Here is a 14,736-nt window from a genome sequence, read left to right on the forward strand (position 1 = left end):
ATAGATCACGTTCGTGAAAATATTAGAACTTTTCTATCACTAATGCATATATATATATATATATATATATATATATATATATATATGTGTGTATACCTATATAACTATATAACTATATATATATATATATATATATATACATATATATATACATATATATATATATTTATATTTATATTTATATTAGATCAACTTCGGGATTAAGACTATAGCAATACTCGACTGTTGAAGAATGTGTTTTTATCAAATAAATATATTCTTTACACACGGATATTGATGCGGTTGTAAAGACAAACTTAACCTGAAAATATTCATTCTAATTTTCTAAAGAGAAACGCTTATTGCTTTATTGTACGATACACTCATATATGTATCCATCTCTCTTGGTCAATAAAAGTAGGATGAAACGAATACAAGAATCATATAGCGACAATTTTATCTGCGCGTTATTTGCAAATATTTTTGGCTGAATGTGATAATATAGCAAAGTAAATAATATTTCCTAAATAAAGAGTTACTGACTAAAAGAATCTTTTAATCTAACGCTTGAGAGATAAAATAAAAATGTATTTAAATATTCAGCGTAAGATAGCAGATCATAGTATACATCTAACAAAATGGTAAAGGACAAAATCATATTTTAGACTTGACAACTATAGCATTATAACGTACTGACGGAGGTTCCTGTAAGATTATCGAATATATATGACGTTGATCCCTGCCAATCTAAAATCGGTGAGGATCTTATAATATTGGAGGATCTATGTACTGTCTGCATTGGTTCTAATTATTATTTCCCACGCAAATCAAGCACTGTCGAAATGGGCTTGATATTGTGCAACTAAATATTACCAATTGCATGAGAACCGATCATTTTCAGATGGTATTTATTTTTACCAGAGTTACAAAAAACTGGAGGCCACGAAAGATATAACCTAACAAACAATATATGTTGAGTTGACTATTAAAGTGGTTTAAGATTTCATAATTAAACTTCAGCGTATACAGTCTTGGTTAAAATCATAAGACCAATTCAGAAAGTAAGCGTTTACGCATATTATCGAATTTTTAATCAAACAAATGGTTGAAACCATTGCCAAAATGGAAAATATGATTTAAAAAAATGAAATCTGCTTCATTCGAAACCTTAACCCTGATCTAATAATTATTTTTTTTAAAGTTCATATTAATTTAGTTATCTATTAATCTATCAATTAGCCTATACCCCTATTTATACAGTATCGTCCACAACTAAGGGCAGAATTTTATAAACTAATATTTGTTAGAAATAACATCTGTGAAAAGCTGAAATGAAATATATATGTATATATTTTTTTTCATCGCAACTATATAATATTTAACTATCGAAAAACATTGCTTCGGTAAAATATACGGACCCCGCAAGAATTAAAATACCTTATCTAAGCGTGCTCTACTCTTGGGCTACCCTGCTAGCTTAAACAAACACTTTCCAATTAAAACAAAAGAGATACAATAATATAGGACAATCTCCATTTATCCTGATTCGCTACAGAATGCCAACATGAACAAAGTACATATGAATTAGTTCTCTATGAAATTTTCACATATGCCGCTGTGATTATCTTATGCCACAGAAGCTGCAGATATGTGCAAATCCCTTTTATCTGAGTTTTATTCTTCTATCCTTTTTATGCTAATAGACACCTTATCTATGCGATTATCATCCCTTTCTTCATTTTAGTTTCGTACATAAGTGGCTTCTTGCTTGCCTGGGGGTATTAGCGTACTAATTTTTGTAGAAGTAAATTGATGTTTAATATGCACAGTTTATTTTTTATGTTTATCTTAGCGTTTTTCAATGTTTATAATCCGTCTGCGGTTGTCTATACTTTACATGTATCTTTGTGCCAAGGAGAAAATAGATCTCATTCCTTACTTGACTGTATGCATTTCTGTTACACAATTCATTTTAAAACTAGCACGTGCATATGTCATGTAGAAAGACTAATAGTTTAAATCTTACACATAAGCAAGGACTTCATTATGAACGAACACAAAAATGTTGGAAATGTAAGCTAACGATATTAGTTCTGCATATTTATTTCAGATGTTTATTGTAGAATAAAGGTTGTTGCTAATTGTGCCTGAAATTTTTTTATCTGATAGATCAACACTTTCTAATGCTTAAATATACTTTTGAAAAAGTGTAAGTAAGATTTGGATTTAGGTGTTGTAGCAATACTATAAAAGAGTCGAAATCTATAGTTAATGCACAGACGCCTTGAGAAATATTTCTAAATCTTAGATTTCCCACGACCATGTTGTAAGTGGTCTTATTTTTACGATATATGATTAAATACTAGTAGATCCCGTTAACTGACGTTGTCCAGTGAAAGCATGCCATCCTTGTAAATCAAAAAAAAAAAGAAAGAACAGGTTTTGTTGTTGTTCGTGTTGTTTTTTTTATTTCACATTCCCCAACCTCCTCATATTAAGAATATCTTTCGGAATGGACATCCCCAACCTCGTCATGTTAAGAACTGCTTTGAATGGTGACCCGCAACATCCCCATATTAATAAAGTTTTTCGGAATAGACCCCCATTTTGTGAGTGTCGAAGGTCCAAATATTTGCCCCAAATTTTAATTTGATAATCGCTGTCACGAATCATCACGCACGCGAGTATAAATCAATTATTTTTTAAATCGGGGGTAGCAGGTGGGATAAAATTAGATGTGTTCTTTGTCTGTACGCATTTTCTACTTTAAATTCAAATAAGAAACGTGTGCGAATTTGAATTTCTGTATCTGGAAAACAATAGTTTTAAAACGGTTGTAATTAATACGATTAGATATGGCAAAACGTGCCCTTTAAAAAGTATATAAATTAAAGGTGTTTTAAGGAAGAAGGTATTTTGAAAAATTATCAGTAAAAACCAAACTTAAAATTCCGAAAGAAATTTATTCTCAACATTACAGAAAACGACAGTTGTAATACTGAGCTCTAATATCGCGTACTTCGAGAGTAACTCACCATGAATGTAATTGAAGAAGCGGCCGTATATTGTGTATGGGTGAGTGCCCCCAATACCAACCTCAGTTGCACAGTAAAAAAAAAAGATGTTAATATCATTAAAAAAAAGTAAATGTCTATACGAGGGCTGTCTAAAAAGATCTTCGGCTAGAAAAAATATTTCACATACCTGATTGGGTTTGGACCCTAATACCCTTCAAAGTAAGTACCTTGTTTTTATACACACGTAGCCCAACGATAGTTCCATTGCTGGAAACCACCCTCGAATTCTTCTTTTGAAATTAAGTCTATCTCATCTGTCGCTTTCCGCATTGCCTTTTCCCTATTTTCAAAACGGGATCATTCAGTAACCTCTTAAATTTTGGAAACAAACAGAGGTCGAAAGTAGCCATGTCTAGAGAGTAGGCACAACAAGAATTCCAGATTTGACCATGAAATCTTGGATCAAATTAGATGAATGTGCGGGGGTGTTTGCCTCGTGCAGTTGCTAAATTTTCACAGTCCATATATCTTGTTTTTGCACCGAACTGCGTCACACAGACGCCGAAGAAAGTCATGAAAGTACTCCTTTGTAACTGTGTATTCTTCCGGAACGTATTCATAATGCACAATTCCACGGATATCAAAGATGACAGTCACCATCACCTTGATTTTGCTTCGCTCCTGTCGCGGTTTTTTCAGACTAGGAGATTCGGGATGCCTCCATTGCGATGAATGTCTCTTTGTTTCTGGACCCTACCTGTACACCTATGTCTCATGTCCAGTTATCACGACTTCTTGTTGTTTCCAAAATTAAAGACACCACTAAAAGTATGCCGTTTTGAAAGTAGAGAAGAGATAATGCTGAACGCGACCGCGGAGATAAACAGCATTTAAAAAAGAAAGACTTCCAGAGTTGTTTCCAGTAGTGAAACGATCGATTGGCTAAGTGTGTTAGAGCACAGAATGTCTACATTGGAGAGGATTAAGGTCCAACCTCAGTCATTTTGGTCAAATATTTTTCTAGCCTAAGGTCGGATACATTTTGGACATACCTTTTTTTATAAAAAATAATCTAAATATGTAAGTAATCTTTCAATATGGCATATTCGTTTAGTTGTGATGACGCACATCTAAATATTTTGTGTACTACTTTCGTTAATTCAGTTTGAGTATGGATATGCACCGACACATCTTATAATTCCAACACCATACGTGTTTAAAGTTGAAGTAGTTTATTACTATTCCGATAACGGTTTATAAATTATCATTTTTACACGTGTTACTACTTATTCAAAAATAATTTTAACGTTCCACTGATATATATATATATATATATATATATATATACATGCATCTTATGATTTAATCCTAGTTTAGTCACGCAAACAATTTACAGTGAGAAAAATAAGACAAATGATGAGGGTTTAAACAGTTTCTTTAAGAAAATTAATTAATTTCGTGCGATGGCGATAAAACACACCCACACCCACCGATGTATATATATATATATATATATATATATATATATATATATATATATATATATACATGTATGTGTGTGTGTGTGTGTGTATGTTTTAATGTAATTATCCACTGATACGTTCTGAATGAATTCACTTATTTACGAAAGTGTATTTTAACTAAATGCGAGTTGGGAAGATTTTTCCCTTTAACCAATTTTCTACCCCTACATTTGGAGCGGTCTATACATTGTTTTTAAAATATAATTATCAACTGACACGTGTTTTATCGTCTACGACTCATCAGAGTGGCTGAATCTAGCTAGATTCGAAATAGGGAAACCACGGTAATGAGCCTAATCTCTTTATCCGTTGGTTCATCTCGACGACAGTTTTGGCATATGGCGATTTACTTAGATATTTTTTTATTTATTTTTGCGATACGCTTTGAATGACATTAATTATTTACGAAAGTACATTTTTACCTAAATGCGAGTTGGGGATATTTTTCCTTATATATATATATATATATATATATATATATATATATATATATATATATATATATATATATCTGAAACCATTGTCAGTAATTTCCCCACTCTTTATCTGTGCCTAAATAAAAACGTGCATTCCATGAACAAAGCTTCTTTCTTAGAAGTGCACGCCTGTGGAACTCTCTTCCGTTTGCCTGTTTTCAACATGACTACAACTTGGATGTATCAAAAAATTCCTGATGAAGCGCCCCTTTAAGTAAGACACTTAATAAAATCTCCAATAACGATTACCACAATACTATCTCATTGATTACAGTACACGCAATAACCCTTATCCCCGAGTGGCTTCCGGGCCTTGATAAGTGGTGACCCCCATGTAAAAAAATGCGTCTACTGATCCTGCTGAGGAGGCCACTATTACAATAATGTCTTATTCTTTTGGTTCCCAGTATGGAGTGTGACTCTGTACAATTTTGTGCTGCTATTCCTGTTCATGGCAAGTGTTACGACTGTGGAGGGAGACGTCTCTTTAAGGATGATCGCTGTCATTGTCCTGCGCGCGATAAGGTATATCGAAATTGTGGTAAACTCGGTCATTTTTCCAAAGTGTGCCGTTGTACTATGCTGACACCTTCACGTTCTACTTCTGCTATTATGGTAGCCCATTCTAAAGTGGTGATAGGTGCTCTCCCATTACTAAATTTTTTTAATTAAAAGGTAAAAATAAACTGCCCTCATAGACACCGGCAGCTTTGATAATTTTATCAGTGCTCGTATTGGTAAAACAATGAAACTTGCTGAGATCTGAAGTCAATTAATATTTATTTTAACAACTTTTGTGGAATTGCAGCAAATGATTGTGCATGCTATTAACGATTATGTAGGTTCTTTTTGTTGGATACTGCAGTACTACGAGCGTAAACGACTAGAAATTTTACTAATTGCGTAATTTACAACATCTTATGCTGAGAGATTATATGATTTCATCTGCATTATCATGGATATAAATTAGAAGCAATTAGGAACAATAATAAAACTAATTTTACGAAATTGAGATTTCCTTTTAAAAGATTCATTAGTAAAGTATTTTAGAATTGTCGTTTTTTCTTTCAAATTGATATGTGTGTACGTTTACTGTCAGGATTATTATGTTGCCTCACTTTTGATACTCGATTTAGTTTTTGCAGACATATCAACCTCGTTAGATATGGTACCGACTCTATTGAAGTACATTTTCAGCACTTAGAAAATCACTCCAGGGAGCACTGTGCGTCGTGGCAGTTTGACATCATGGATAATATAATTATCCTATAGGGGGGTTACATTCTTGGCGCTCCGCACTTCGACTAATCAAGAACGCTTGATAGTTCCAGGTGGGCTCTTACCACGTAGAGATGGTGTAACAGAAAATGGATGCCCTTACGAGAGTTACGCACTGTGCAACATGGCTGCAACTGTAGAATGTAGAATTGAATATACGTTATGATTAAATATTGAGTGTTCAGTAAAAAAGCTTATTGCAATTGAATGTTCTGATGAATCGATAATAAGATTCTTCCTAATTTTTCATAATAAACAATATTCAAAATTGTGTTCTTATATGCAAAAAGATTAAATTGTGTGCAATTATTTATACTTTTAAATATTAAACGTAAGCGATCAACTATAATTACAGTTAAAAGCTATTATAATCAGTGATATTTTCGCATATTTAGAAAGGATGATATTATCTTCAAGTTGATGAACTAACTCTTTTTTTATAACTTTAGTTGATTTCGTTCATATATCAATTGTTGGGAAAATGTACTGATTCAATTTTCGTACGTTTGAGTGTCGTCTCGTATTTCAAGGATCCGGTCTAACAAGACAGTGACTATAATGTTTTGCTCAACGTACGACATGAAACGGTGTTTATTTTATTTGGAAAGTGTCCTGATAATTACAGTATGTTGTAGAAAATTGATTCGATTTGCTTCGGGAAAGCCTCAAATGACAATGATTCTTACGTCAATTAATACTATAGTTATATTTAATTAAAGTAAATATCATTTAATAATAGTTCATTATTGGTAAAGTAGTCGGTTAAACGTCTGTTTTCCATGCAAAATAAATAGTAACTATATATTACTGAACGTCCACTGTTGGTATATTCATAGTAAGCACAGCGTATGTATTTTTAATTACAATGTATGTGACCACGTGATAAATGAAGGCATTAGTGTTTAACTGTGACATTTTCAGAAGGAAACATGAATACACACATACACACATCCGCACACACACACACGCACATATATACATATATATACATATATACACATATATATACATATATATATATATATATATTAATTCAACCTATAGGAATGGCATTTTTACCCAATAAAAGCAAGTGTAAACATAAAACTAATATTAATATGTATATTTCTATAGTAACTCGGACCAAATAAAAAAATCAACACAACACCTATAGGAAGTAGCGCTTGTCAACTCTCAAATGAATTAAGATAGTAATTGAAAATTTATAAGGTAATTCGACAGCATACTCTAAAAACGATAATGAAGATCTTGTCCCGGGGAGTAACAAAACATGATATGCCTCTCTTCAGAGAAAAACATGACACTTTTTGATGGTTTTCATAAAATGCAAAAACGTATGTTCATGTAGGTTAAAACATGTGAAACAAGTAAAAGATTAACCGAATATAGGCGGCCAAGAACCCATGAATACTCAGTCGATTGTAACTACAAGAAGGGATGAAAACTTCGTATTTTTAAACAATATTCAGTATTTAAATATTAGCCGAAATGTGCCAATAATTCCCGAGCGAAACCAAATCCGAGTTATCTGTAAAAATATATCCAATATCGCTTAAAGTAATATAAAATATTCACGTTGATTTGCCGAGAACGTCCAAGAAGCAAAAAGTTCAGTCTAAAATATAAGTAACTTCAAATAAACCAACTCTATTGCTTCCATTCTTGCTCAGGCGGCTAATAGCAAAAAAAAGGACAAAAACCAAACAAAAAAACACACACACAAAAAAACCGTTACATTTGAAAATTACGTGAAATAAAGTTTAACGTGCAAATGTATAGGCGTTGATACTGTTACATCCCTAGTCCGGGTGTAAATGCACAGCATTAATTTTATTGTCAGCACAGGGGATTCACCGACAAAGACGGCTACGCGTTTGGCCCCCAATCCAGTCGAGTGTGAGAAAATTTCATCGCCTATCGAATTTCCCCGAGTCTAATCAAAACAGTGATAAAGAAAGACCTCGGCATGGCATCACAAAAATAACTTGCCCCGACACCGTCGCTGTCTTTTGGGCTCTGCCATAGACTCGCATCCACTGTTAGTTGCGTCCACTTCGTCTTGCGTCCCCTTCAGGATCTCCGTTTTCTTTCAACGGCCGTTGGACCGTTATATCCTCTCTCTTAAATAAAAGAAAATAACGAGGAAGCCATGAAGTCTCTGTTCGTTTATTTCTTGTCTTTTCTGCACAGATATTTTCCTCTGGACGCGACCCATTCTATATATTTTTTCCCTATATCTTGGCTTCAGTCAAGGAGCTTCAAAGATCAAGGTTTTTCCTAAGGTTGTTGGTCGTACCTACAATAGCAGAAGTCTGAAGGCCGCCTAAAACACTGGGGATTCGTAGATTTTTTTCACTTGTCCTTCCAGACTTGATACTACTCCTAGCGTACCTACTACGCCCGGGATTATTTCTGTTTTAACCGCATGTATATGCCTTATCTCCAAGGACAATGTAGCATAATTGCTCCACTTCTCGTTATCATTCTCTCTCGCATTCGTGTCCCAGAGTACTGGATAGTCTAAAATCTGCCACTGTTTTGAGACCTCGTCAATGACGACTAAATCCGGATGATTAAGCCCCAATTGCCTGGTCGTTATAGCTCGTTTGCCCTACCATACCTGTACATTTCAATCCTCACTTTTTCTCACTTCATCATTTGACAACACTATTCTATTCGAATCTATTCCGAGGCCTATGGGGTATGTCCCTACGAACTCTACCAATCTCTCTGTTTTATTATCCTTTTTACCGAATATCTTCAAATCATCCATAAAGTGTAGATGGTGTAGGTGTCTTCTGCCAGATCCGTAGTTATAGCATGGATTCTCTCTCTTCGAGAGGATGCCCAGTCGCATGATTATCATTACAAGAAGAAGTAAAGATAACGAATCTCCTTGGAATATCCCACGTTTAATTCCAACCTGCTCCGTCACCTCTCTGCTGTCAGCACAGTTTTCCATTGAACCATACTTGTCTCCAAAAGCCCTACCAAATTCCTAGCAACCTACATCATTAATAGTGTTTCACTGATACATGAATGAGGAACCATACTGTAAACCTTTATGTAATCGATCCATATGCAGTCAAGTTCTTCTCCTTCCTTTTTGCATCCTGCACTACTGGCTTATCAGTCGGTAGTTGTTCCTTGGTACCCCTCCAGCCTTCCCGACGCCCTTTCCTTTACTCAGATTACAAAGATTCATGTTAACAGTTTCCGCATTAATGGTAGACATGTATTATTTGTCTGTAATTGCTAGCATCTGCTCCCTTTGCGGGATCTGTTCATATTAGTGTCGTCCTTCTCTTAACAAGCCAATCAGGGGCATCTCCCGCCTCTACGACACTTTTTAGGGCATCAGCTATAGGTGAATAAAGGCATTAGAACTGTTTGAAGCAGAAGCTCATTACTCCCTCTGGATAAGGTTCCTTCCAGTTTGTCATCCTTCGTATGCCAGCCTTAACGTAATTAATCGTTATCTCAACGTCGTTTATCTGCTGCATTTGACAGCCTTTCTCTGACCTCTCCTAACCAGCTAGTCTTCTTATTATATCGCCCTTCGACAGACTATATTCCACTCCAGAACTTCCTGGCATCATCTGCATTTGGAGTGTTGCTATTTCCCACTTGTTTACTACTATTAAATACTTTATACGGCTGAGACTGATTGTTCTATAAAAGGTTATTGTGTCGAAATGCAACACTTTTTCCAACACAGTTAATAATTTTCATACCACTAGTGTGGACCTTCTCTTTCAACATTGTTAGAACGCTCATCGTTCGCCTTTCCAACAATCTATATCTTCTTTCAAGCTCCTCCTTGACTTTCTGTTCTAGTTTAACTCATTTTCTTATTTCTTTAATTCTACCAATGTCTTTCCACCAACGTTCAATACTTTCTTCAAGCCGCCTCTGCCAGTATAGCCTTCTATCCTTAATTTCACTTTTTTTCTGTATTAAGCCCATACGATTCGCAATAACGTATAACGCTGCATACATAAGTCTGATAAGTTCCGTAACCGATATGTGCTTTCTTATGCTCCTGTGAATTACGTCTTGAACTATTTTTTCACGATCTGCCTACCACTAATCTTAATGTTTGGAATTTCTATGATCTCATCTCTAAGAAGAACCTCATTAACTTCTGAAGTACTTCTTTTTCTACAGAAGTCAAAGTTCGATCTTCATCACAACTTCTCGAAAATCTGCTCCTTTCAATGATTCCATTGTCTGAGAGTAAATCACCTCATCTGCCTTAAATCCTTCAAACTCCTACTCATCACTTCCCCTAACCATAGGATTCCATTCCTCCTACGTTGCCCGCCTCCCATAATCGCATACAGTTCTCTTCTGCCCTTCCACTATCTCAGTTCTTACATTAGAGCTAGTTTCGGCAATTTTAGTTTCGCTATTCATTTCATTCCTAACCATCCGTTCAATCTTTTCCCTTGCAATCACAGAAAGTAGGTTGTTATTTTAAATTTCTTTTAACTGGGATACCAAACTCGCGGTACTTCTAGCTCCTCATTCTTTCGATCCTTATTCTTCTTTCACTTTTCGGATATATCTACCATATTTGGTATATACACGTTTTACAAAGCATTCCCACACCACTCTTCTTTCCCAATCCGTCAATGGTTTGTTGACATTTCCTGTTCCAACTCCCTTCCTGTCTTAGGAACCTTTCTGGCAATTCTCACTGCCCCTACACCCACCCATGCCCCCAGAATTTCGAACCGTTGTAGGATGAGAACAGAACTAATCTTTTAGACCACTGGGACACCTGCCTGACGTGAGATGTTCCAGCCTCATTCAGGTCGTTATTTTCAATATTTTGATTTGACATTCTACCATAAATGGGGTTAGTGAATATTAGGTCATTATTATTATTATTATTATTATTATTATTATTATTAATAATAATAATAATAATAATAATAATAATAATAATATAAACGTAAATAATGAGAAAGAGTTAGAGTTTATGTAAATGTACAGCTAAAAATGTCGTAAACATTGATTAAATATGCTAAAAATGTAGATGAAACGAATAATGTCAAATTGAAAAGAATGCTGCCAAAGATCAGGCTAACCATTATAAAACAATGATACATAATATGATGAATATGATCCTGCAAAGAATGGTGAGATGGTGAACTTATTAAATTAATAAAATAAGTAAATTATGCTGGGTAGACTTAAGAAATGGAAGTAAAGAAAACGCTGACGACGAATCAGGGAATATGATGGCAAAGACATTTCTAAAAGTTATCACATATTTTGACCGAATTTTTACTGTTTCTGTATTGTTACATATTTCTAATACCAGACTTTTTTTTAATTACATTTTCACCCCAAACAAGACACATTGCCACTTTGGTGTAGGGGGCTACTATCAGGGGCAGTAACTACTGGAGCACTATGTTGGGATTTGGGCAGCAAGGTGTCGGTTCACGTTGCACTTGAACTTCTGCATGTTAGTACAGTTAGGGAAGCAGGAACCTGGAATGGAGTTCCAGAGTCTAGCGGTTCTGGGGAAGAAACTACTGGAGTAGAAAGATATTTTACATCTAGGGATCTCTACTGTGTAGGGGTAGGATTTAGCTGCCTGTCGGGTTTGTCGAGGGCGTCTACGTCGTGGGGGCACAAGTGTCGGCAATTTGTCAGAGCATTCACCATTAAAATACTAGTAGAACAGGCAGAGGGATGCAACGTTTCGTCGATGGGACAGAGGATGAAGCTTAGATGCCAGTTCAGGGTCTATCAGATCGGCGATTCTTTTTTAACCTTGTCTAGGAGCGAAAGACTAGTAATTAAGTATCCGTTTTTGCTATTTACCCAACATTTCTTTTGGCATTATATAGGAAATGTTCTATATTGTTATGAGAAGAATTCCACATTATGTCGCTGAATAATGCTGCTTGGAAATGACTATTTTTACTCAATTTTATATATTAAATTAAGTGATCACTGCTGCCATATAACTTGAAAGTTAATCGTATATTTTCTTCTATATAACATATTCTCTATAATATATTATAGAGAAAATATAATGCTTTCAAAGTATATTTAATATTTTATTTTACTTTCTACCTTAAACATTGAACAGATAGTGACGTTTTATCGTTGAAGTTTCCCCAGCTTTCTGATTATTTTCTATTACTTCAAAGATGTAGCGCTTAACAAAAGCAAATGGTATACTTATTTTATTTGTGTTTAATTCCATAGTTTCCGCATAAACACCCTAAAATATATCTGTTTTTTTATCCCGCATGTATTTATATTTATGATTCACAAACAGTTATATATTTAGCTCCGCTATCATTTAAAATATCAGTCAGAAACAATGAGCCAGCATTTACTTGAAAACATGTGCTTTGTATTTGTAATGCATGTAAAACCGAATAATTATAGACTCTGCGGAAAATGCTATATTTTCAGAAATAAAAATAAAACACTACGCAAACCGTTTGAAACGCAGATGAACATAGTATATGTGATAGAAAAGACTGGAAATATAATTCACTAAAACTAAGACACGTACCAAGGATGTTCGGATTAGATACTTCTTTTCTGGATGAAGCAGTGAAAATACAATACAAATGCCAGATAGACAATTTTATCTTCACACATATAAGTAGTTAACAGAGTGTTATTTACAATGTTTAAGTTTTGATCGACAACAATAATGAAAGTGGTTTAGTGCTTATGATAATAATCGTACTGTGCTGCTACTGCTGCTGCTGTTGCTGCTGCTGATGATGATAAGCGGGAACGATTAGAATATGACGCAGAACGCAATAAAGAAAACAGCTGGAATCGGGAGGTAAGTCCTCGAGTGCCGATAGCAACGATCATAAGCTCGTAATATGTACAACTCACATTGAAGTTGAAAGATGGACAGAATAAAAATCACAGCAAGAACACGAAAAGTTCATGAAAACTTACACCGCGAACACTGAAGTTAATTCCGACTCTTCATTATTCATGCCGACGGCTTCTTTTTGCACTGCACAAAATACTGCTCAAAGGTTTAGGAGTGGAAAGACTATGAGGATAGGAACGCTGACAACACATCATCTGGAGGAGTGATTAAATTACTTAGATATGGAAATGTTTTTTTTTTTATTAACGCGCAGCTAAAGAAATACTAACTAAATTTGCAAGCGACAGATCAATAGTAAGCCACTGTTGTGATAGAGCGAAATAATTCTAATAATTGTTGAAAGAGGCTTGGCGATTTGATATTAACTTAATTTAAATATATGCGCAAAAACTAAATATCCGATTAACATAATCATAGTTTTTATTAAGATAATTAGAGCGAAATCAAAAGAGAATCACAAATAGAAAGTGTGCGCTATTAAATATATAATCCTTAAAGTCGATATGGAACATAGGATATTACTACCCAATAAAGAAGAGTCGAACATAATAAAGGAACCTGATACATTTACATATCTGGGAATTTTGGTCACATACCTCATTAGATCAACAAAAACATAAGGAATAGATTAGAAAATAATATATTTTCGGTGAAATTAAGCTCTCGAAAAAGTTACTAATAGAAGCTCGATAAAAACCTATATAATAGAAAACTGATGAATTACTATTATCAAAACCATAGCAATCTATAAGCTATACAGGATAGTAAGAGCACCAAATCGCATAGTGCTTATAAACATATAAACATGGCAGGGCATTTTGTCTGGAGGATAATATTGACCCAGGCTATATAAAACTCCAGTATAGAAACTTGCGTGATTACAGAAAAAGAAAAAGTAAAACTAGTGTTGTTACGATTAATCGGAATCAAAACCGGGAATCAGGAAAAAAAAAACTGGAATGTTTGAGGTATTATTATCAGAAATTTTCCGATGCTAAAATCGATTCTTTAGTTATCTGTTTTTGTTTAACTTTGTTTAAAACAAAATCTGTAATTGTTGGTATTAATGATGAATAAAACAATATCCGTTTTAAACTAACAGTACAACGAAAACCCATAGATAGCCCTCACGTGTGTGTTTTACGAGTCAGAAAATACATGCACATTTAATGTGTTTTTAGGTAATAGGAAAAACCCCAATTTAATAGTTAAACATTTAATAATTTATAAATAATCATAATTAGAACTGGTAAATGTATAGCACTCTGAATTACGTATGGACTCGGTAATTGTACTGTAATTGAGATAATATTGACATCGCCTCATCCGCAGTTAACACCGTGAACACTTAAAAAAAACTGTTCAGTAATGCAAAACGCATCACGAAAAGGGTAATACAGGGAACGGTGAATGTGAAAACTATATGGCGATGCAGAAAAGCGGGAAGGGAATAACCTTCTTATTTAGTATTAAGTAAAAAATAAGCATCATACACACACGCACACAGACACACATATATATATATATGTATATATATATATATATATTGATTGAAAAACACCTTATATATATGTGTA

Source organism: Euprymna scolopes, chromosome 18 (genome assembly GCF_053919585.1).
Source record: "Euprymna scolopes isolate OS-2025 chromosome 18, ASM5391958v1, whole genome shotgun sequence".
In the NCBI taxonomy this organism is placed as follows: domain Eukaryota; kingdom Metazoa; phylum Mollusca; class Cephalopoda; order Sepiida; family Sepiolidae; genus Euprymna; species Euprymna scolopes.